Source organism: Oncorhynchus keta, chromosome 12 (assembly GCF_023373465.1).
Source record: "Oncorhynchus keta strain PuntledgeMale-10-30-2019 chromosome 12, Oket_V2, whole genome shotgun sequence".
Taxonomy (NCBI): Eukaryota; Metazoa; Chordata; class Actinopteri; order Salmoniformes; family Salmonidae; genus Oncorhynchus; species Oncorhynchus keta.
In genome coordinates, this window is record NC_068432.1 from 11,180,382 (window position 1) to 11,206,910 (window position 26,529).

Here is a 26,529-nt window from a genome sequence, read left to right on the forward strand (position 1 = left end):
TATTTTTTAACGTAAATAATCAATTCAATTTAAGACTGGATTAACTGTGTTCAATACCGGAGGAAAACAAGGTGGAGTGTGCTTTTCAGGTCACGTGCCTCTAACAAAGAGTACACTTCTCTCTACCCTCGTTCTGAACAGTGCTACTTCTTTATTTCTCAAAGGAAAAACCTCAGCCAATTTCTAAAGACTGTTGACATCCAGTGGAAGCGATAGGAACTGCAAGAAAGTCTCTTAAAAATCTGGATTCCCAATGAAACCTTTGAAAAGAGAGTGACCTAAAAAAACTAAATCTGAACGGGTTTGTCCTCAGGGTTTCGCCTGCCAAATAAGTTATGTTATACTCCCAGATATGATTCGAACAGTTTTAAAAACTTCAGAGTGTTTTCTATCCAAATCTACTAATACTATGTACATCTTAGCTTCTGGGCCTGAGTAGCAGGCCGTTTACTTTGGACACGCTTTTCATCCGGATGTGAAAATATCCTATCCCAGAGAAGTTTTAACAAACTATAGTTTTGGCAAGTCGGTTAGGACATCTACTTTGTGTGACACAAGTAAATTTTACAACAATTGTTTACTGACAGATTATTTCACTTATAATTCACTGTTTCACAATTCCAGTGTATCAGAAGTTTACATACACTAAGCTGCCTGTGCCTTTAAACAGCTTGGGAAATGCCAGAAAATTATGTCTTTGGCTTTAAAAGCTTCTGATAGGCTAATTGACATACGTTTTGTCAATTTGAGGTGTACCTGTGGATGTATTTCAAGGCCTACCTTCAAACTCAGTGACTCTATGCTTGACATCATGGGAAAATCAAAAGAAATCAGCCAAGACCTCAGAAAAAACATTGTAGACCTCCACAAGTCTGGTTCATCCTTGGGAGTAATTTCCAAATGCCTGAAGGTTCAACGTTCATCTGTACAAACCATTGTACGCAAGTATAAACACCATAGGACCACGCAGCCGTCATACCGCTCAGGAAGGAGACGCATTCTGTCTCCTAGAGATGAACGTACTTTGGTGCGAAAAGTGCAAATCAATCCCAGAACAACAGCAAAGGACCAAAAGAAAACATATTTTGGAATGCACTCGGAGAACTACCAAGTGGTATAAGAAGATATTTTTTCCATCTGATCGACACTGCTGCCCTCAATGGCCACATAGTTTACGGCCATGTGACAGGTGAGATGATTTACTGAAAAAGGTATTTTTTGTAATTGGACGTACAGCTCACATACAAGTCACATAAGGTCCCATTATGCAATTATAGTGACAATATCTCACCCACCTACCCACTGCCTCATCATCATCTCCCTTCCCTCTTCCTCCCTACTCCCTCATAGGTAAAGTAATTACCTACCAAAAGTAGAGAGAGAACCTCATGAGAGAGCTTCTGGAGAAGCACCACACCCCTCTGCGCCCATCCACTGGGGGTTGTCCTGCTGCAGACAATCCCCTACGCCTCACTGCACGGCATTTTCCCTGCAAAGTCCCTCAAACTGCTGCTCAAGGTAGTCGCACACGGAGGCACGGCAAAGTCTGCCTAAATGGCACCAGGAAAAGGAAGCAGAGGAGGTTGACAAAGTACATGTGTTTAGTTTATGACACACCTCTATGTGTTTCACCATGCTTTGGGGAGTATCATATGCTCCAGCGCTATTGAACTTATCTGTAGCAATTACTGACTGACTTGACAGGTGATCTGCCATGATACTATGCCTTTATAGGTGGGTGGGTGGAAATGCAGTTGTTGTTCAATCACTGCATGAATATGAAATATGGGTTTTGCATATTCAAAATTTTCCCCTCGATTAAAACAAGTTTTTGTTGTTGTTGTTCAACCATCATCAATACTTCAATAAATAGATGACTATTGACTACACTTTGAACAGCATATCTAGTTTGCTCATCGTTAGGTTTTCATCCAGACAGAGTATTTGCATAAAGAACATTTCGGCAGCGTTGGAAGCAAATCATGGGGGCGGGGACATGTGTCTGTTGAGGGACGGAGGCAGGCCCATCGCTGATGATCCTAAATGCTAAATTCATCATGTTGGAAATAGACCTGCGTTCAATTAGTATTGGTTTTCTTTCCAGCAAAGAGTGTTTGATTGCGCCTATCTGGAGGGCCAGATCACTTTTGGGGCTATTCATGGGTTGAAACCTCTGTCACTCGTTCACTTCATGCCATTATTATGAATGTTCTAAAGATGCCTCAGCCATAGTTTTGCCGGAGAATTAGTGGTGCCCAGTCATTCTAAATGGTGGCTGATAACTGTTTAATCTAAATTAAACTATAGTGGTGTGGAAAAACATTTACATTTCTACATAACTGCTATCATTATGATATTGTAAAATGTACTCTAGAGAGATGTTCATGTTGCCATTAGCTTGCAAAGTTTATCAAAAATAGCTAGAAATGCTAACATTATCTAGCTCAATCTTAGCTACTACCTCAATCTTAGCTACTGTAGCTAGAAAAACTTATAGTGCGTCTAAAGTCAATCACAATGATGACAAAAGGTTTTCCTGCTAATTATTTGCCTCCTTTTGAAATGGCATCATGTTTCCAAGCCACTATTATGAACTTTGGACTAAATCTTTATCAGCACAAACTGAAAATGATTTAAGTAAAATGCTCAGTCGGGCAAGAGTGCTCAAGAGAATCGTCATAACAATATTGTGATGCAACGTAAAACCCATGAATTCCATTGGTTCAATTGTGCCAGGCAAGCTAATTTAAGTGCAGTTTTAAAGTAATTGAAAGAAAACAAATACTATTTGAACCAAGGTCAGTCTTTCTCTTAAATGTCTCACACTATTCCACTCATGCCTGAGATTCTGATGGGCCAGTGAGGGGCACACTCACAGCCCTTTCGCGCCAACGGCAGCAAGTGGGCTGATAATTGTGATAGTGAAAATATTACAAATATTTCTGACACACCCCATAACCTATAGCGAAACCGCCGACGCATAGATTTACCATTGCGTTAGGTTTGTTCAAATAGACCCCTATATACTATATGTATAGGGGTAAGGCATCAGAGTATATGATAATCAGAGTAGCAGCAGTGTATGTGATGATTGTATGTGTGCATGTATGTATGTGTGCAGTATGAATGTGTTATGTGGGTGTGTGATGGAGTGGGAGTGTGTGAGTGTTTGTAGAGTCAGTCCAAAAATACAATTGAAACGTCAATACATATAGTCTGGGTAGCCATTTTGTTAGCTATTTAGCAGTGGGTCAGCGGGTCAGCGGAGGCCCTCATGCACAGCTCGGTGTTGTTTTGTTGAAGTGTGCTTAAATGATTGCGTTCGCATGTTTTCTACCCCTCCCTCCACTACCACCGTGAGCGGATATGGAGGGTGTGGGCTGGTCACGATGCTCTTGCCCTGAATCAAAACCCTTTCTCTTGTTACACAGTCGTCTCCTGCATGTTCACCATCAACAGCGGATGACCAAATTGGGCTCTTTCCCAGTTGCCGCCACCCACCCCTTGCTGGCCTCCCCATGCCCATTCCCACACATTCCTAAACAGTCATCACTCATCAGCACTCTTAAAGACTGAGTAAGTAAGAATTTTGTCCACAAATTGTAAATTATATGTACCGAAATGTCTATTATATGTAAATAGTTTATGATTAGTGAATGTCATAATGTTGTTATTTTGTTAGCTACTTCTCCTTATTAGCTGAAATCGGATTTTTTCAAGCCATTTTAGCTGTCGCTCTAGCTGTTAATTCCGAAAAGATTCACCAATCATGGGATTTTGTCGTGCAATGCAGAAGTTGACACCCTCTGAGGCACAGGTTGCTACACAACCCCCTGAACTTGCCAGGGCAACCTTGCTCCCTCTGTGACTAAACCCAGTGAGCAAAACATGCAAACGCTTGGTGTATGAAACAAAAATAAATACTGCACTCTGACCCACAAAACTTATTTGCTATGCTCATAGTAGTGTTGTCAGACAAAGCAAGGAAAGTGAAATTCAAAACGTGATGTAGGTTCATTGGAATTTGCAGCTGTTGATGCTAAGTAAAGAATCTGCTACCTTCTGACATGACTTACTGCATCTTTAAATGTCGCTCTGATTAAAGCTGACCATCCAGATTTTTGCAATGGATATACTTTCTAAATTAAAGATGTTGTTGCATTATGAAATTGGAATGAGTCTACTGGGCTGGCATGGGCAGACAACACTTAACTTACAACTTGATATAGTGATAACCTCAGCAGTGCAGTAATGGGCCTGTGTTTTTTGAGTGTGTTTCTTCCCCATAATCATTAGTCGAGCTGTAGGTCGAGGGTCTCCTGATATTGCAGCTGCAAACATTTCACACACTACAGCCGCCCAGATCTGAGCTGGAACAGCTATGCAATGGAGGGCCGTTATATACTGTACGATGCATGTGAACCGACAGAACTTTACACTCCAGATGCTACGAAAGCACTATGACTACACAGGATATGGAAACCCTCTCACCTCATATTCCGACCACCTCAACACATAGACTGCAGATACTATGGCAACACTTTAGTTGACACCCAGTGTGTCATAACACGTTATGACAATAATATGTCTCACACTACAGCTGACATAATCTGTCATAACCTGTCATAATATGGTCATAAAGGGTGTGTTCCTAAATTCAATCTGGAGTGCGCTCAGAGTGCATTCTGGGCATTCATAATTTTACAGAGCGTTGTCAGATTGTCTGTTTGTACATTTTTGAGCGTTTCACTGTCGGGAAATGTTCAGAGCGCACATGGGAAACTTTGCCAAGGATCCGAGTGTTCTGACCACACAACGGCAGTCAATCACCCAAACTAACTGGCTAACGTTGGCTAACGGTCTCTCTCATTTGAGCACAAACTTGAATGTTGTCAAAATTCTGTTCAACTTCCGGCCCAAATCTACTAATAATATGCATATCTTATCTTCTGGGGATGAGTAGCAGGCAGTTGAAATTGGGTATGCTTTTCATCCAAAATTCCAAATGCTGCCCCCTATCCTATAGAAGCTAGTGCAAGGCAAACTGACCAAGGGATGTGAATAGCCAAATTTGGTTAGAAATGTTATTTCATGTAATGTTGTAGATACAGTATCAATCAATCAATCAAATTTATTTACATCAGCTGATGTCACAACGTGCTGTTCAGAAACCCAGCCTAAAACCCCAAATAGCAAGCAATGCAGGTGCAGAAGCACAGTGGCAAGGAAAAACTCCCTAGAAAGGCCGGAACCTAGGAAGAAACCTAGAGAGGAACCAGGCTATGAGGGGTGGCCAGTCCTCTTCTGGCTGGGCCGGGTGGAGATTATAACAGAACATGGCCAAGATGTTCTAATGTTCATAGATGACAAGCAGGGTCAGATAATAATAATCATAGTGGTTGTAGACGGTGCAACAGGTCAACACCAGGAGTAGATGTCAGTTGGCTTTTCAAAGCCGATCATTCAGAGTATCTCTTCCACTCCTGCTGTCTCTAGAGAGTTTAAAACAGCAGGTCTGGAACAAGGTAGCACGTCCGGTGAACAGGTTAGGGTTCCATAGCCGCAGGCAGAACAGTTGAAACTGGAGCAGCAGCACGACCAGGTGGACTGGGGGCAGCAAGGAGTCATCAGCAAGGAGTCATCAGGAGTCATCAGGCCAGGTAGTCCTGAGCCATGGTCCTAGGGCTCAGGCCCTCAGAGAGAAAAAGAGAGAGAGAAAAAGAGAGGGAGAGAATTAGAGAAAGCATACTTAAATTCACCCCAGCCCACACCCTTTTGATTTTTGCAATGTTACATAGATAGAAAACTTGAAACAGTCTTGATATGTTCGTCAAAAAAGAGATCAGGTCCCAGAGTAACTCCAAGGTCCTTCACAGTTTTATTTGAGATGACTGTACATGTCACGCCATGACCTTAGAGATCCTTTTTATGTCCATGTTGGTTTGGTCAGGGCGTGAGTTGGGGTGGGCATTCTATGTTTTGTGTTTCTATGATTTTCTATTTCTATGTTTTGGCTGGGTATGGTTCTCAATCAGGGACAGCTGTCTATCGTTGTCGCTGATTGGGAACCATACTAGGTACCCTTCTTCCCACCTGTGTTTGTGGGAAGTTGACTTTGTTTAGGGCACATAGCCTTTGAGCTTCACGGTTTGGTTTTGTAGTGTTTATTGTTTTGTTTGGCTTCATTTTGAGTTAATAATCGAAATGTGCACTCACCACCCTGCACCTTGGTCCTCATCCTTCAACAGCCGTAACAGAACCTCCCACCACGAAAGGACCAAACAGCGCGGTAAAGAGGACTCCTGGACATGGGAGGAGATCCTGGATGGTAAGGGACCCTGGAGGCAGGCTGGGGAGTATCGCCGTCCACGGGAGGAACTGGAGGCAGCTAAGGCGGAGCGGCAACATTATGAGGGAACACGGCTGGCAAGGAAGCCCAAGAGGCAACCCACATTTTTTTGGGGGGGAGCACAAGGGGAGTGTTGGCGGAGTCAGGTTGGAGACCTGAGCCAACTCCCCGTGCTTACCGTGGCGAGCATGTGACTGGTCAGGCCACGTGCTATGGGGTGATGCTCACTGTGCCGAGGATGAGCATTCACGGGCCGGTGTGCTCAGTGCCAGCGTCCCGCATTTGCCGGGTGGAAGCGGGCATCCAGCCAGAACGGGTGGTGCCAGCTCTGCGCACGAGACCACCAGTGCGCCTCCATGGCCCAGTGTATCCGGTGCCTCTGCCAAGGAAGAGGCCTCCTGTATGTCTCCCCAGCCTGGTGAGTCCTGTGCCTGTGCCTGCGCCCAGCCCGGAGCCTCCAGAGACGGTCTCCAGTCCGGAGCCTCCAGAGATGACGGCCTCCAGTCCTGGGCCTGCTACGAGGGCGCCCAGTCCGGGGCCCGCTACGAGGGTCCCCAGTCTGGGGTCGGCAGTGAGGGTCCCCGCACCAGAGGTGCCACCAAAGTGGGGTGAGCCAGCGGTGGATCGGGGTCTGTGTCTCCCACCTGAGCCGCCGCCGCGGATAGATGCCCACCCAGACCCTCAGGTTCAGGTTTTGCGGCCGGAGTCCGCACCTTTTTTTGGGGGGGGTACTGTCACGCCCTGACCTTAGAGATCCTTTTTATGTCCCTAGCCTTTGAGCTTCACGGTTTGGTTTTTTAGTGTTGTTTTGTTTGGCATCATTTTGAGTTAACTTTATATGGCTGCAGGGGCAGTATTGAGTAGTTTGGATGAAAAGGTGCCCTTTGTAAAGGGCCAGGTCCTCAGTCTCAGTTGCTAATATATGCATATTATTAGTATTGGATAGAAAACACTCTAAAGTTTCTAAAACTGTCAAAATATTGTCTGTGAGTATAACAGAACTGATATTGCAGGCGAAACCCTGAGGAAAATCAAAACAGGAAGTAGCTTCTATTTTGAAAACTCCATGTTCCATAGCCTCCCTTTGCTGGATTTAAAGGGATATGAACCAGATTCCTTTTCCTATCGCTTCCTCAAGGTGTCAACAGTCTTCAGACATAGTTTCAGGCTTTTATTTTTATTTTTAAAAATGATGCAGAACGATAACATCACGTCAAGTGGTCAAATGAGTTTTGCTCGCGCAACAGAATTTGGACAGCCATTGTTTTCACCTCTCCTACTGTGAAAGACATTTGCGGTTGATATATCGATTATATATTTTAAAAAACAACCTGAGGATTGATTATAAAAAACGTTTGACATGTTTCTGTGAACATTATGGAAACTATTTGGAATTTTCGTCTACGTTGTCATGACTGCTCTTTCCTGTGGATTTCTGAACATAACGCAGCCAACAAATTGAGGTATTTTGGATATAAAAATCATCTTTATGGAACAAATGGAACATTTGTTGTGTACCTGGGAGTCTCGTGAGTGAAAACATCTGAAGATCAAAGGTAAACTATTAATTTGATTGCTTTTCTGATTTTCGTGACCAAGCTTCCTGATGCTCAGTGTACTTAATGTTTTATAGTGCGATCGATAAACTTACACAAACGCTTGGATTGCTTTCGTTGAAAAGCATAATTTCAAAATCTGACACGACAGGTGGATTAACAAAAGGCTAAGCTGTGTTTCTTATATTGCACTTGTGATTTCATGAATATAAATATTTGTCGTAATATTTATTGAATGTAGCGTTATGCTATTCAGCGGTTGTTGATGACACTTATCCCGATATCGGGATTGCAGCCATAACAAGTTAATAAAGAAAATGTACATTCACAACGCTGCACCTTGGTCCTCATCCTTCAACAGCCGTGACAGTACAACCATCAAGATTAATTGTCAGATTCAACAGAAGATATCTTTGTGTCTTTGGACCTAGAACAAGCATCTCTGTTTTGTCCGACTTTAAAAGTAGAACATTTTCCACCATCCACTTCCTTATGTCTGAAACACAGGCTTTACAAGGAAGACAATTTTGGGGCTTCACCATGTTTCATCGAAATGTACAGCTGTGCGTCGTCCACATAGCAGTGAAAGTTAACATTATGTTTCCGATGACATCACCAAGAGGTAAAATATATAGTGAAAACAATATTGGTCATAAAACTGAGCCTTGAGGAACACCGACATTTACAGTTGATTTGTCAGAGGACAAACCATCTACAGAGACAAACTGATATCTTTCCGACAGATAAGATCTAAACCAGGCCAGAACTTGTCTGTGTAGACCAATTTTGGTTCCCAATCTCTCAAAGAGTGTGGTGATCAATGGTATCAAAAGCAGCACTCAGGTCAAGGAGCACGAGGACAGATGCAGAGCCATCCCTACAGTGAAGCACGGTGGTGGCAGCACCATGCGTTGGGATGTTTTTCTGGGAGACTAGTCAGGATCAAGGGAAAGATGAATGGATCAAAGTACAGAGAGATCCTTGATGAAAACCTGTTCTAGAGTGATCAGGACCTCACACTGGGGCAAAGGTTCAGCTTCCAGCAAGACATCAACCCTAAGCACACAGCCAAGACAACACAGGAGTGGCTTCGGGACAGGGCTCTGAATGTCCTTGAGTGATCCAGCCACAGGCTTGAACCCGATCAAACATCTCTGGGCATCCCTGAAAATAGCTGAGCAACGACGCTCCCCAACCAACCTGACAGAGCTTGAGAGAATCTTCAGAGAAGAATGGGAGAAACTCCGCAAATACAGGTGTGCCAAGCTTGTAGCATATACCCAAGAAGACTCGAGGCTGTAATCGACTGCTGAAAGTGCTTCAACAAAGTACTGAGTAAAGGGTCTGAATACTTATGTAAATATGATATTTCAGTATTTTATTATTTATAAATTTGCAAATATGTCAAAAACCTGTTTTTGCTTTGTCATTATCGGGTATAGTGTGTAGATTGTTGAGGGTTTAAAAACATTTTTTTTTTTAGAATAAGGCTGTATTGTAACAATATGTGAAAAAAGTCAAGGGGTCTGAATACTTTCCGAATGCACTGTATATCAGGAACGGTAGTGGCCCAAGTATGGACATGAGTTCCATTAATGTCACAGACAATAATATTCCCTGTTAGGAAATACCTGAAACATGTTACTGTCATCTATGTACATGTTACGTACAGTATATGCCAGGAGTAGGAAAGCAAGTGCAGGTGGTGAGTTTAATAAAAATAAAACGGAATGTAGAACAATATAACAAATGTGAGTAGCGCATAGACATGAAACACATAGTCAATACTGCCTGGGGCATAGAACGAAGGGAGTGACCAATGTAGGGGAGGTAATCAGTGAAGTGATAGAGTCCAGGTGTACCTAATGATGAATGATGAATGCCAGGACCGAAGGTTGGTAAACAGGCAATGTCGACTGCCGGGGGGGAGGAACGGGAGTTAATGTGACCTATACGTCACCTCCGTCACCTACGTTGACCCTCCAGAGAAACTTGAACAGCCCTACAAACCAGGGGCTCAGCTTCTTACAGGGCAAGCAGAGTGAGAGGTGACAGCTCCCACTCTGATGAATGCCAGGACCGTTTTTTAGTAAACCAGCGACGTCGAACGCCGAAGGAGAGTAAACGGGAGTAGATGTGACAGTACACTTTAAACAATGTTTTAAAATTGTACCTTTTGTTTAACTAGGCAAGTCATTTAAGAACAAATTCTTATTTTCAATGATGGCCTAGGAACAGTGGGTTAACTGCCTGTTCAGGAGCAGAACAACAGATTTTTACCTTGTCAGCTCGGGGGTTTGAACTTGCAACCTTCCAGTTACTAGTCCAACGCTCTAACCACTAGGATACCTGCCGCCTTAAATGTACTATATGATTAAATCCACATTGTTATGTTTGATCAAACGTTGTGACTCAGATGTCTACTAAAGGGTGAAAAATAAAACATATCACAGAAGCTCTGACGAAGGCCGAGAGGCTTGGAATCCGTACAACTTGACCCTTTGGAGGAGGTTCGCCATGTCAACTTTACAACCCATGTCAGAACAGCATGGCGCCAAGCTGCAGCTGCCAAAAATACTTCTAGCCTTTTGAAACCTGATTCTGAACACTACATAGGCATACAGTCGTGTCCAAAAGTTTTGAGAATGACAAAAATATTAATTTTCAAAGTCTGCTGCCTCAGTTTGTATGATGGTAATTTGCATATACTCCAGAACATTATGAAGAGTGATCAGATTAATTTAAATGAATTGCATAGTCCCTCTTTGCCATGCAAATGAACTGAATCCCCCAAAAACATTCCCACTGCATTTCAGCCCTGTCACAAAAGGACCAGCTGACATCATGTCAGTGATTCTCTCGTTAACACAGATGTGAGTGTTGACAAGGACAAGGCTGGAGATCACTCTGTCATGCTGATTAAGTTCGAATAACAGACTGGAAGCTTCAAAAGGATGGTGGTGCTTGGAATCATTATTCTTCCTCTGTCAACCATGGTTACCTGCAAGGAAACACGTGCCGTCATCATTGCTTTGCACGAAAAGGCAAGGCACAGGCTAGGACATTGCTGCCAGTAAGATTGCACCTAAATCAACTATTTATTGAATCATCAAGAACTTCAAGGAGAGCAGTTCAGTTGTTGTGAAGAAGGCTTCAGGGAGCCCAAGAACGTCAGGACCATCTCCTAAAGTTAGTTCAGCTGCGAGATCGGGGCACCACCAGTACAGAGCTTGCTCAGAAATGGCAGCAGGCAGGTGTGAGTCCATCTGTACGCACATTGAGGCGAAGACTTTTGGAGGATGGCCTGGTGTCAAGAAGGGCAGCAAAGAAGCCACTTCTCTCCAGGAAAAACATCAGGGACAGACTGATATTCTGCAAAAGGTATAGGGATTGGACTGCTGAGGACTGGGGTAAAGTCATTTTCTCTGATGAATTCCCTTTCCGATTGTTTGGGGCATCCGGAAAAAAGCTTGCCCGGAGAAGACAAGGTGAGCCCTACCATCAGTCCTGTGTCATGCCAACATTAAAGCATCCTGAGACCATTCATGTATGGTGTTGCTTCTCAGCCAAGGGAATGGGCTCACTCACAATTTTGCGAACACAGCCATGGATAAAGAATGGTACCAACACATCCTCCGAGAGCAACTTCTCCCAACCATCCAGGAACAGTTTGGTGACAAACAATTCCTTTTCCAACATGATGGAGCACCTTGCCATATGGCAAAAGTGATAAATAACTAGGTGGCTCAGGGAACAAAACATTGATATTTTGGGTCCATACCCAGGAAACTCCCCAGACCTTAATCCCCTTGAGAACTTGTGGTCAATCCTCAAGAGGCAGGTGGACAAACAAAAACCAACAAATTCTGACAAACTCCAAGCATTGATTATGCAAGAATGGGCTGCCATCAGTCAGGATGTGACACAGAAGTTAATTGACAGTATGCCAGGGTGGATTGCAGAGGTCTTGAAAAAGAAGGGTCAAATATTGACTCTTGGCATCAACTTCATGTAATTGTCAATAAAAGCCTTTGACACTTATGAAATGCTTGTAACTATACTTCAGTATTCCATAGTAACATCTGACAAAAATATCTAAAGACACTGAGGCAGCAGACTTTGTGAAAATTATTATTTGTGTCATTCTCAAAACTTTTGACCACGACTGAACATAACATAAGGTGTTTGAACTTCTGGCTCAGTGCTTAAGGTGGGAGACAAAGGAGCAGGGTTGTGGAGGGGGTTACTCATCCAACAAAGAGGACTCCATTATGATTCCCCATAACATTTCCAATAGCATAATCCTACCCTGATCCTTCCTCTTGTGGAATTACTGACATTTCTCAAGCAATAATTTAACGTGGACTTTCGGGGAACGGTCTGTGGGAAGGGGAAAACTGAAAAATAGCTGTTATTGGCAGAGAGTTTTTGAAATCTCTTATTATTGATCTTTTAGAAAATGTACCACCTGGCATCACCGCCTGTTATGGCAACTGCTTGGCATCTGACCATAAATCACTACAAAGGGTAGTGCGTACGTCCCAGTACATCACTGGGGCAAAGCTTCCTGCCATCCAGGACCAATATACAGTTGAAGTCGGAAGTTTACATACACTTAGGTTGGAGTCATTAAAACTAGTTTTTCAACCACTCCACAAATTTCTTGTTAACAAACTATAGTTTTGGCAAGTCAGATAGCACATCTACTTTGTGCATGACACAAGTAATTTTCCCAAAAGTTGTTTACAGACAGATTATTTCAATTATAATTCAGTGTATCACAATTCCAGTGGGTCAGAAGTTTACATACACTAAGTTGACTGTGCCTTTAAACAGCTTGGGAAATTCCAGAAAATTATCTCATGGCTTTAGAAGCTTCTGAGAGGCTAATTGACATCATTTGAGTCAATTGAAGGTGTACCTGTGGATATATTTCAAGGCCTACATACAAACCCAGTGCCTCTTTGCTTGACATCATGCGAAAATCAAAAGAAATCAGCCAAGACCTCAGAAAAAAAATGTTTCATCATTGGGAGCAATTTCTAAATGCCTGAAGGTACCACGTTCATCTGTACAAACAATAGTACGCAAGTATAAACACCATGGGACCACGCAGCCGTCAAACCGCTAAGGAAGGAGATGCGTTTTGTCTCCTAGAGATGAACGTACTTTGGTGGAAAAAGTGAAAATCAATCCCAGAACAACAGCAAAGGACCTTGTGAAGATGCTGGAGGAAACAGGTACAAAAGTATCTATATCCACAGTAAAGCGAGTCTTATATTGACATAACCTGAAAGGCTGCTCAGCAAGGAAGAAGCCACTGCTCCAAAACCGCCATAAAAAAAGCCAGAATACGGTGTGCAACTGCACATAGGGACAAAGATCATACTTTTTGGAGAAATGTCCTCTGGTCTGCTGAAACAAAAATAGAGCTGTTTGGCCAGTTGTGGCAAAATGGCTTAAGGACAACAAAGTCAAGGTAATGGAGTGGCCATCACAAAGCCCTGACCTCAATCCCATAGAAAACGTGTGGTCAGAACTGAAAACGTGTGTGCGAGCAAGGAGGCCTACAAACCTGACTCAGTTACACCAGCTCTGTCAGGAGGAATGGGCCAAAATTCACAACAACTTATTGTGGATGGCTACCCGAAACGTTTGACCGAAGTTAAACAATTTAAAGTCAATGCTACCAAATACTAATTGAGTGTATGTAAACTTCTGACCCACTGGGAATGTGATGAAATAAATAAAAGCTTAAATAAATCATTCTCTCTACATTCTTAAAATAAAGTGGTAATCCTAACTGACCTAAAACAGGGGATTTGTACTATGATTGAATGTCAGGAATTGTGAAAAACTGAGTTTAAATGTATTTGGCGAAGGTGTATGTAAACTTTCCACTTCAACTCTATGTGTGTGTGTGTATATATATTTATATATTTATATATATATATATATATATATATATAACAGGAAAATCACACTTTTGACTGGGCCTTTGAGAAATAAATAAGATCTGGCTTCACCTCATCCTGAACATCATATCAAGTTGTTTCAGCTTTTTTTTAAACCGCAATAAATACAATCTTTATGATCACAATTTTATTCACCACCATGTTAACTGCTGTATGACATTTTGGGGAAATTATGTATAAAATCCCACAAAACTTGCCAACTTGTATTTTGAAAACAGACCAATAAACTGACTACTAAGACATCTAGTGAACGCAGTTCTATTTAAAGATCAGTACTATTATATGGTTGACAGTGAGGAGTGAGAGGAGTGCTTGTTTGCATGGTGGTGGGTATCGCTGGTTGGTCAATCCCCATTGAAACCAGAGCCTGCCCAGTCATGTGTACTGTGTGGTCAGGTGGAAGCTATATTTATCACAGGGGTTGGGTGTCCACCATTAAACCCAAACACTTCCCCCCCCACCTACCTCAACTGTCTTGTTTGTTTTCTACCCCTAATATCTAGTCCAGGCTAACCAGTCCCAGAAAGCCTATGTTCAGCAAAAATGTTATTCAATTGACCACAGTATACTGTATCATGTAGGTTCTACTCGGCATAAAAATGCATGCTACAAAGCCACCAGCCCAGAATGTGTTGAACATGTATGTACAGCACAGAAGGCTGCTGAGGGGAGAAAGGCTCATAATAACGGCTAGAACAGTGCTTATGGAATGGCATCGAACACATGGAAATCATGTGTTTGATTTATGTGATACCATTCCACAATTACGCTCCAGCCATTACCACAAGCCTGTCCTCCCCAATTAAGGTGCCACCAACATCCTGTGATGTACAGGACGTACTCTTGGAGGGTTGGCTGTAGCCTTTTGGGCGCCCTAAGCGAGAGTTGGTTGACCATTGATGTGTGGACAGTATATGACCAGGGATGTGTAGACAGTATATGACCATGGATGACACGTACTGTACTTTTGTATCTTATACCACTGGGTTGGCACATTTCCAGTTCCTGTGGCAGAATATTTTCCTATCCTGTCTGAGCATCTGTAAGTAACCCGACAAAAGACCCTGGCACCAGGGATGCAGAGGTGTGATGAATTACCTCACCTGACACGTGCCTTGTGGTGCTCAGAAGGCCCGGGTTTGAAACCTTGGTCGAAACCTTAGTTGATAACACTAACCTTCAGCTTAAATAAGTGATCCCCCTTCCATGCAGGCTGTAGAGCTAATGTCTGTAGAGCTAATGTCTAAGTCATCACTGTCCGCTGAATAAAACTGTTTACCCAAATATCTCTCTACTTGAGTGAAATAACTCCTGACCCCTCATGGCTCTAATGGGAGCTGGGGGTCACCCCTAACACACGCTCTGCCTATACGGTACAACCACATTCCCAACACTAAGCACAGGCTAAGCCAGTACATAGGCCTTCACCCAGAGCCGTGGAAAACACCCTGTGCACAGCACCACTCCTTTCTGTTGAGGCCTGCCTAACAAAACATGTTGCTAAATACTGTACACATACATTAACACACAAAATACACATACACACAATTGTTTGTGTCATTGCATTGTTAGTGCTCATCCCAATATGTGGAATGCACAAATGTAATCGTTGAATTAATAAATTGAACTTGTATTTCATGATTTGAAACTGAATTGAATCAATATTGCATTACACTTTAATTTAATTGACTATTCAAATGTAATATTTTTATATATTCAGTTTCAATATGCTAGAGAGTATTTTTCTCTGCTCTGCAGAGGAGTAATAAAGGCTTAGTTCACTATTTCTGTGGATTTAAAGAAATAATAATATTATAATTTTGTGTTATAATGTATTTATCAAGGGGTGCTGCAGCACCCTCAGCACTCCTACTTCCCAAGGCTATGTAGATATTGCATTAATTGTCTATGTATCACGTTTACAAACCATTATTCAACTTCTCAGATGCATTCAGATTCAGTTTTCAAATTCAGATTCAAAACCAGAGACAACATCCTGGTACATTGCCAGCAAGGAATGGTAGAAGAGAGCCGTTTGAATCAAACACTCTCTTAAACAAGTTTCTGGTGCTTTCTGAAGCCAATGTGGCATGTTGAATTTATTTGAATTTGGCTCTAGCATTTGAAGAGTTTAGGCTATAAGCTTCTATGACCCCATTCCTGAAAGCTAGGACTCTCTGTTTCCTTATATGATGCGCACAAGATATGTTAGAAGGGAGTGAGAGTGACAAACAAAATGCAATTTGGCCACATAAGAATATAGTTGCATAGCCCTGCGCAGGGCCGGACTACTCAGGGGTCACGTGCCCTGCTTGTCAGTTTCATAGAGGGTTGTGAAATACTGTCTTGGTTCTTGGTAACGTACAATATATATACATATGTATGTGGACACCCCTTCAAGTGACTGGATTCAGCTATTTTAGCCCTACTTGTTGCTGACAGGTGCATAAAAATTGAGCAAACAGCCATGCAATCTCCGTTGACAAACATTGGCAGTAGAATGGCCTTACTGAAGAGCTCAGTGACATTCAACGAGCCACAACATTTCCAACAAGTCAGTTCGTGAAATTTCTGCCCTACTAAAGCTGCTCCGGTCAAATGTAAGTGCTGTTATTGTTAACGGGAAACGTCTAGGAGCAACAACGGCTCAGCCACAAAGTGATAGGCCACACAAGCTCAAAGAACAGGATCGCTGATGCGCGTAGCGCATAAAAATTGCCTGCCCTCGGCTGCAACACTCACTGCTGAGTTCCAAACTGCCTCAGGAAGCAACGTCGGCACAATAACTGTTCGTCGGGAGCTTCATGAAATGGTTTTCCATGGCCAAGCACCAGCTCACAAGCCTAAGATCACCATGTGCAATGGTAAGAGTCAGCTGGAGTGGTGTAAAGCTCACCAGTATTGAACAATGAAGCAATGGAAACGCGTTTTCTAGAGTGATGAATCACACTTTACTATCAGGCAGTCTGACCGACGAATACGGGTTAGGTGGATGCTCGGTGAACGCTACCTGCCCGAATGCCAGTGGTGTAAAGCACTTAAGTAAAAATACTTTAAAGTACTACTTAAGTCGTTTTTTGCCAACTTTTAGTTTTACTTCACTACATTCCTAAAGAAAATAATGTAGTTTTTACTCCATACATTTTCCCTGCCACCCAAAAGTACTTCTTACACTTATCAAGAGAACATCCCTGGTCATCTCTACTGTCTCTGATTTGGCAGACACACGAAACACAAATGCTTAATTTGTAAATTATGTCTGAGGGTTGGATTGTGCCCCTGGCTATCCGTCAATAAAAAAAGAAAAGAAAATAGTGTCGTCTGGCTTGCTTAATATAAGGAAATTGAAATGATTTATACTTTTACTTTTGATACTTATGTATATTTAAAACCAAATACTTTTGGACTTTTACTCAAGTAGTATTTTACTGGGGGACTTTCACTTTTACTTGAGTCAATTTCTAATAAAGGTATCTTTACTTTTACTCAAGTATGACAATTGAGAACTTTTTCCACCACTGCCGATTGCATAGTACCAACTGTAGGAGGAGGAATAGCGGTCTGGGGCTGTTTTTCATGGTTCATCAGTGTCCAACCTCACTAATGCTCATGGCTGAATGGAAGGAAGTCCCTGCAGCAATGTTCTAACATCTAATGGAAAGCCTTCCAAGAAGAGTGAAGGCTGTTATAGCAGTAAAGGGGGGACCAACTCTATATTAACGCCCATGACATTGGAATGCAATGTTTGACGAGCAGGTGCCCACATACTTTTAGTCACATAGTGTATTTAAAGTGTCTTGGCGTACTGAGAGAATCCGGGTACATTTCACTGCGTCATTACTCAGTCTGATTCCAGGCCCTGTCCTGCCCCCTGTCCTGTTCCCCTCTCTCTGCCAGATTTTGCCAGCCCTTATAGGGTGTGGGTGTCTCTCTATGCCAATAGCAGCTGAACCATAAATTATATTTTATAAAACTTCAGCACCAGTTGCACACACACACGCACACGCACACACTCTTGATCATAACCAACATCCATGTCATTGGCACCCAGGGAGCAGATTTTGTTGGGGGTTAACTGCCTTGCTCAAGGGCAGAACAGTAGATTTTTCCACCTTGCCAGCTCAGGGATTCAAACCAGCGAACTTTCGGATTCAAACATGAGGCTACAAGACTGTTTAGCTAGTACAGGCTGGGATATTCATCCGATAGAATACTTAGCTAGAATCTATTTAACCAAAGCACATATATCCCAAATAAATCACAGTAGGAGTTAATCAATTGTTTGACCTTGTGGATTTTAAAGTGACCAAAATCCTGAGTGGAGCTACAGCACAAATTTTTCCACTCCAGATTTTGGCCCATTGAAATAAGTAGCGTCAGACACCATTAAAACCCACGAGGTGGAGCCATTTCCACAGTAAGTACTGTCAACAAGCCCCTCAAAGTACCAGCTGTCACGGCTGATTTCCTCCTCTTCTTCTGAAGGTGTAGCAGGGATCGGACCAATACGCAGCGTAGTTCGTGCTCAACATGTTTTAATGAAAGACGAAAACGTGATCACTACACAAATACACAAATACACAAATAACAAACGTGGCAAAACCGAAACTGTCCTATTTTGTGCAGAGAACACAAAGACAGGAAACAATCACCACAAAGTACCCACAGAATATGGCTGCCTAAATATGTTTCCCAATCAGAGACAACGATAGACAGCTGTCTCTAATTGAGAACCAATCTAGGCAACCACAGACATACAATAAACCTAGAAGGGACACAGCCCCATAAACATACAGAGTTCACTCATGTAACACCCTGACCTAATCAAAATAATAAAGAAAACAAAGATAACCAAGGCCAGGGCGGGACACCAGCCGACATTGTCAAGTATTAGTATTGTAAGAGTGAATGCATGTCTCTTACTCTATTTCACATATTGGCAATGTCAACTAAATCAATAAACAATCAAATAAATAAAGGAAATCAAATCATGAATGCCTCATGAAATTTTGTAGGAATAGAGAGAACTGTATTAAAGATAAGCTAATGCAATTAAAACGTACTGGCCATAAATAGAGCATAGACAATTTCTCACATTAATATCTTATTCATATATCACTTCTAAACTGACAAATAAACATCAATATACCTTTTACAAATTCATGAGCACCTTTAATACATTTGTTTCAAGCAATAGAGCATAAAATATGCTTTAAATGCTGGTCTGTTGAGAAAATCTGCAGTTTTGGGCAAATTCTCATATCACTTTGCTCAATGTCACATACAATGCTTTTGTTTGGCTGTTGAAATGTGCAGAACATGAATCAGCTATGCCTGCCCCATATGTAAGGCCCTCTGAGTGGTTGCTGGTACCGCTTTACTTTCTTGACCTTGTCATGACACCTGTGCCTACCCTTGGCACACTCCGTTGAAGCAGCATCAGCTCTCACAACACACCTCATATCCTTCTCTCGGATTGCTTCTAGTGTCACCAAAGTGCTGTCAAACCACAATTTGTCCATCAGATTTGATATAGCAGTGGCTCCCTCAATGCGGCTTTTGCCCATGAAGACAGTTTTGGGGCATTGCGACCATACTAGAGTTCAGACATTCATTTGCATTCTGCGTTCCTCCGTGCAACATTATTTTGAGAAGGTTATCATTTGACATCCTATGATATACATGCACCACTTTCTGTGCAACCACTATTAAAAATGTATGGCCTCTGTGGTTTTTGTGACTGGGTGGATCTTCACCATTTTCTAGAGCTCGCTGGTACCAGCACCAATGCACACATCTATCCCTTATTGGGAAGTGAATCCTCTCGTGCCAAGTGCCATCAAAAGACACAATGTCTTTGTACCACGTTTTAGGGAAGACACAGTTGCAGACAGTGTAAAAGTAACATTTTATTACTAGAACAGCGGGCAGGCAAAACGACAGGTTAAGGGCAGGCAAAGGTCCATAATCCAGATCCAAAAGGTACAGGACGGCAGGCAGGCTCAGGACAAACAGAACAGTCAAAACCAGGAAAACTAGAAAACAGAAACTATTTTTAAAAAGACCGGCGCAAGGGGAAAACTGCTGGTAGGCTTGACAAACAAAACGAACTGGCAACAGACACAGAAAACACAGGTATAAATACATAGGGGACAATGAGGGGAGATGGGAGCCACCTGGTGGGGGGTGGAGACAAGCACAAAGACAGGTGAAACAGATCAGGGTGTGACACTATAATGGCATTGTAAGGGAAATGTTAATGATTGTGCTATTCTTATAACTAATTTCTGTGTTCTGTTTATGTGCTGTTCTAAATAACCAATTTCTGTGTTCATGCAAGTGGCTGACCATACAAATCCTCACTATCAGTAGCTGCAATTTCAGTACACCCAGATCTTGTTTTGAGAAAGAATGAAAGATCTCAGTTTCAAGGTCTCAGCTTAGCGAAAGAAGCCTCGTGAGGTATTGGTCTGTCACATGTTATGTACCAGCATTGGTCTTGTCACATGGATGAAACAAAACGGTAATGATTCAATAATTATGCTAAATCATGCAAATATAACTTGTCTGTGTATAGCCGTATATAATACAACCTGTCACAGTCGTCATAACAATGAGACCAAGGTGCAGCTTGAGATGAATACATTATTTTATTAAAACAAAGAACACTTACACAAACTAACAAAATGACCATAATGCTATAAACACTAGTGCTGTCATGCAACTACACATAGGCATAATAACCCACAAACAATCCAAGGAATATGGTTACCTAAATATGGTCCCCAAACAGAGACCACGATAAACTAGGCAACCATAGACATAAAAACACCTAGATTTGAAAAAAAACATAAATATACAAAAAACCTTAGACAATACAAAAACTACACAAACCACCCTTGTCACACCCTGACCTAACCAAAATAATAAAGAAAACAAAGATAACTAAGGTCAGGGCATGACACAACCGCTGGACTGCCCAGGCAGAGCTTCTGCCAGACATTCACTATGGCACATTAAGTTTGTTGGAACCTTTCCAGTGCACTGACAAATAAACAATTATTCATTGAAGATTGACTTAAAGTGTGTAAGAATTTCCACGATGGCATCCTCATCCTCCTTCAGCAATTCTGCTATGTCTGGGTCTATATCTGCTTATGCTCTTCTAATTAGCTTTGCAGCACTCTCCATTGAATGTAGCCCTCTCTGAATCTATGCAACTAAAATGGAGGGGAAAAGTACTTATGTCTGTCGACATTTTAGTCAGAATGCAGGACTAAATATCAGCATGTTACCCTATGTAAATAGTAGCACATCAGCATGTATTTACTTTATTTAAAGCTCATTTCTAAATAATCACAGTAGGCTACACCCCTATGACACTATAGGCCTATGTGAAAGTCTCATTGAATAATTATGTTTTCCTATCACTCTGTTGATTCACTTTGATTACATTTGCTGGAACAAGGGAAAATATTTATACACAGCAAGTCACCTGACAATAATGAGCTTCCCTCCCTCTTTATTTACCTATCACTCTCCTGACATGTCTCTGATATGAGCAGAGATGCAAGGAAGGAATCCCTAGGACTTTGCTTATTTTCTTTTGCGTTGCATAACAAAGTCCAAGTTCGTGGGCTAGAAGAACCATCCTCACATTTATATAAAATGCCACATCTCCCCTGGAGCACTCCTGCAGCCTGAAGGAAGAGTAAACACTCCTCCTAAAGGCATCACAATAACCTTCACAGTGTGCACATTCTATCATAACAGAATGACAGAATCCCTGGTTGGTGGGGTCTATGGTGATTGTCAGTCCAGTGTTCAGTGTCTGCCCTGTAACGCACAGCATTGAGATTGCATGCAATGACAACAAGCCCAGTCCGATGATGCTGACATAACGCCCCAGACCATGACAGACCCTCCACCTCGATCCTGATCCAGAGTACACGCCTTGGTGTAACGCTCATTCCATCGATGATAAACGCGAATCCGACCATCACCCCTGGTGAGACAATATCGCGATTTGTCCGTGAAGAGCACTTTTTGCCAGTCCTGTCTGGTCCAGTGACGGTGGGTTTGTTCCCATAGGCGACGTTGTTGCCGGTGATTTCTGGTGAGGACCTGCCTTACAGCAGGCCTACAAGCCCTCAGTCCAGCCTCTCTCAGCCTATTGCCGACAGTATGAGCACTGATGGAGGGATTGTGTGTTCCTGGTGTAACTCAGGCAGTTGTTGTTGCCATCCTGTACCTGTCCCGCAGGTGTGATGTTCGGATGTACCGGTCCTGTGCAGGTGTTGTTACATGTGGTCTGCCACTGCGAGGATGATCAGCTGTCCATCCTGTCTCCCTGTAGCACTGTCTTAGGCGTCTCACAGTACGGACATTGCAATTTATTGCCCTGGCCACATCTGCAGTCCTCATGCCTCCTTGCAGCATGCCTAAGGCACGTTCACACAGATGAGCAGGGACCCTGGGCATCTTTCTTTTGGTGTTTGTCAGAGTCATAACTGTGACCTTAATTGCCTACCGCCAGTAGTGTCTTAACAACCGTTCCACAGGTGCATGTTCATTAATTGTTTATGGTTCATTGAGCAAGCATGGGAAACAGTGTTTAAGCCCTTTACAATGAAGATCTTTGAAGTTATTTGGATTTTTAATAATTATCTTTGAAAGACAGGGTCCTCAAAAAGGGATGTTTCTTTTTTTGCTGAGTTTATTTTCTTTCTTTCACTGCTTTTCTCACATTGACTTTCTGAGGTAGCCTATTCTTATTCACAAACTAGGTATATTCTTTGAGATTTTCTAATTTTGTCTCTCTTTACATTGATTCTTCTTGGGGAGTTATTTTCAAACAAGGAAGTGCTGCGCGACACGTGAGGCATTTTAACCTATCAGGTTGCTGGAAAGGGCCTGTAAATGCCAGTAACCAATCAGATGTCAGGAAATTACTCATCTTTCAGCATGAAGCACTAGGTCTACAAAAGATATAGCCATGTATGGAGAAGCTAACGATATGCTCCGGAAAACAAGCTTTTGAATGATATATGATTCAACATGGAGATTTTTTAAAATAGCAGTTGAAGTTCTACATGAAACATGTTAACAATAACAAAATGTATGCTAGGTGTAAATCAAATCAAATTGTTATTTGTCACATGCTCCGAATACAACAGGTGTACAGCCTTACCTTGAAATGCTTACTTACAAGCCCTTAATAAACAATGCAGTTCAAGAAAGATATATATTTTTTAATTACTTAATAAACTAAAGTAAAAATAGTCCAATTAAAATAGAAAGTAACACAATAAAAATAGTAATAACAAGGTCAATAACAAGGTCAATGTGCGGGGTACAGTTTAGTCAAGTTATTTTGCACATGTAGGTAGGGGTAAAGTGACTATGCATAGATAATAAACAGCGAGTAGCAGCAGTGTAAAAAGAAAGGAAGGGGGAGAGCAAGTCAATTTAAATAGTCCGGGTGGCCATTTTATTAATTGTTCAGCAGTCTAATGGCTTGGGGGTAGAAGCTGTTAAGGAGCCTTTTGGTCCTAGACTTGGCGCTCCGCTACCGCTACCGCTACCGCTTGCCAGATGGCAAAATCTGAAATGTTTTGCTATTGGTGCCTGGCCTTAAGAAAGGTCAAGTGCGGTGTGATGACGTGGGAGTGGATAAGTGGGTCTCTAGGGTATCCTGACTCCTGAGGTTTCTTTGAGGGAGCAGGGAGAGAAAGCCCAGGCCACTGATGATGGTGAACAGGCATGTGATGATTCCTCCCCTCCAGGTCTTCCAATGTCCATCCCCTACCTAACACACACAGAACATCAGGTGTGAATGAATTGCAGATCTTTATTAGGACTCTCTATGGAGGAGGACATCAAGCAACCTATGTTGAAATTACATCTGAATAATATGTTTTTGCATCAATGAATGTGAAAGATGTTTTCAATGATCACACATCTGATCACACATGGGAGAGAAATTATGGAAATTTGATTTCTACATTTTTTATGGGTCAATTTTGATGGGTAGTGCAAGTGTATTGCCTAATGTGAAAACAGGACTATAGAATATTACATTCAAATGGCAATTTTGCAACATGTATCTTCCATTTTTGGATTAACTGGTTTTTAAATCAACTATACTGAACAAAAATATAAACGCAACATGCAAGATTTGAAAGATTTTACTGACTTACAGTTCACATAAAGAAATCAATCAATTTAAATAAATAAATGAGGCCCTAATCTACGGATTTCACATGACTGGGAATACAGATATACATCTGTTGGTCACAGATACAGTACCTTTAAAAAAAGGTAGGGTTTGCAGCTTGATCAGGCTGTTGATTGTGGCCTGTGGAATGTTGTCCCACTCCTCTTCAGTGGATGTGAGAAGTTGATGGATATTGGCTGGAACTGGAACACGATGTTGTACATGTCGATCCATAGCATCCCAAACAAGCTCAATGGGTGACATGTCTGGTGAGTATGCAGGCCATGGAAGAATGGGACTTTTTCAGTTTCCTGGAATTGTGTACAGATCCTTACGGCATGGGGCCGTGCATTATCACACTGAAACATGAGGTGATGGCGGCAGATGAATGGCACGACAATGGACCTCAGGATCTCATGACGGTATCTCTGTGCATTAAAATTGCCATTGATAAAAGGCAATTGTGTTCGTTGTCTGTAGCCAGTGGTGAAAAAATGACCCAATTGTCATACTTGAGTAAAAGTAAAGATACCTTAATAGAAAATGACTCAAGTAAAAGTGAAAGTCACCCAGTAAAATTCTACTTTAGTAAACGTCTAAAAGTATTTGGTTTTAAATACACTTAAGCATCAAAAGTAAATGTAATTGCTAAAATATACTTAAGTATCAAAAGTAAAAGTATAAATCATTTAAAATTCCTAATATTACGCAAACCAGACTGTTTGTCTCCACCCCCCCCCCCAGGTGTCGCCCATCTTCCCCATTATCCCCAGTGTATTTATACCTGTGTTTTCTGTTTGTCTGTTGCCAGTTTCATCAAGCCTACCAGCGTATTTTCCGTGCTCCTGTCTTTCTCTAGTTCCTGTTTCCTCTACCTTGCGGGTGGTATCAGCATTCGCTATGAATACTGGATTTTGTGGTTCACTACGAGCAGACAAATATACAGGGAGATGAAACTTCCTGGCTCTACCATTGTTTTAGCTTGTGGTTTGGATAATTGTGATATTTATGATAACAACATTTAACATAGTAATGACTATATGCTGGGACAGAGAAAGGGTGAAATTCCCCTTTAACAAAAGGCACATCTCAATAGGTGGACCAGGTATCCTCAAGACATGGCACAAGTGGGGAAGTGGGCATTTCCTCTTTTGTTCTCTAATTCTTCTTTGTTGTTTCTGCAAGCAAGGGGGAGGCCGATGACATCACAAGGCACCATTAAACCAACTCCTAAACTCCTGGCCTAAAAAAAGGTACATGACAGCCCGCTTGGAGTTAGCCAAAAGAAACCTGAAGACTCCAAGACCATGAGAAACAAGAGTATCTGGTCTGGTGAAACCAAGATTTAACTCTTTGGCCTGAATGGCAAGCATCACGCCTGGAGGATGTGTGTGCATGTGCAAATCTGCCATCAAGGCAAAGGGTGGCTACTTTGAAGAATCTCAAATATAAAATATATTTTGATTTGTTTAACAATCTTTCTGGTTACTACATGATTCCATATGTGTTATTTCATAGTGTTGATGTCTTCTCTATAATTCTACAATGTAGAAAATAGTAAAAATAAATAAAAACCCTTGAATGAGTAGGTGTGTCCAAATTTTGACTGGTACTGTATATTTATATTCCGGACTCTGACATTGCTCATCCTAATATTTATATTTTTATTTCCATTATTTTACTTTTAGCTCTGTGTATCGTTGTGAATTGTTAGGTATTACTGCACTGCATTTCGCTGCACCCGCAATAAAATATGCTATTACGAGTATGCAACCTATATAATTTGATTTTGAATCCACACAGCTTTTAAACTCTTTGTGGGACCTGATATTTTGGGGCAGTGCATGGTTTGTAGGGTGAAGTGGTAGGATGGGAATAAGTTGGGATGCTATGTGGCATTTAAAGTATCTTACTCAGCCCTACATTCTTAATTTTTTATAAACTTTTTGTGGCGTACAGCAGGTCAGCCACCAGAGGGAGACTTGTCGAGGCCTGGTGACAGACGGAGTATACATCACGAGGCGATGGCTCCATCAGCTGGACGTGCCAAGACTCGACAGCTCTCCGGCCAGGACTAATTAGGGCTGATTGGGAGTTGGTGAGTAATCGAGGGCTGATTGCTCACCAGCTATCCCAAAAAGCTGCCAGAAGGGTAGCACACAGGAGAGAGAGTGGGAGAAGAAAGGACTCCCGTATAGACGGTTGCAGAGGTGACAGGAGTGAGTTCAGTTTTTTGATCCCCACAAGATAGAGCAAGACCCGGAGCCAAGAAGACGGTATCCCGGAGAGGGTCTCATGGGGGAGACCTATTCTTTTCTTTTGAGCTATTACTTTAATAAACACCTTTAAAACTGAGCTAATCCTACTCTGTTCATGTCTGATCTGTGTAAACGTTTTAACCCAACCCCCTGGTCTGCTACATTTTATTTAACC

At 42.0% G+C, this 26,529-nt stretch overlaps 1 long non-coding RNA gene across 1 annotated transcript; it reads left to right on the forward strand.

Moving 5' to 3' along the window:
• Nucleotides 1-3,438: 3,438 nt before the first annotated feature.
• LOC118390973 (uncharacterized) lies at nucleotides 3,439-26,431 on the forward strand. Its single transcript, XR_008060731.1, has 3 exons — nucleotides 3,439-3,576; nucleotides 25,282-25,349; nucleotides 26,056-26,431. It is a non-coding gene; the product is annotated as an uncharacterized LOC118390973 (long non-coding RNA).
• Nucleotides 26,432-26,529: the final 98 nt, after the last annotated feature.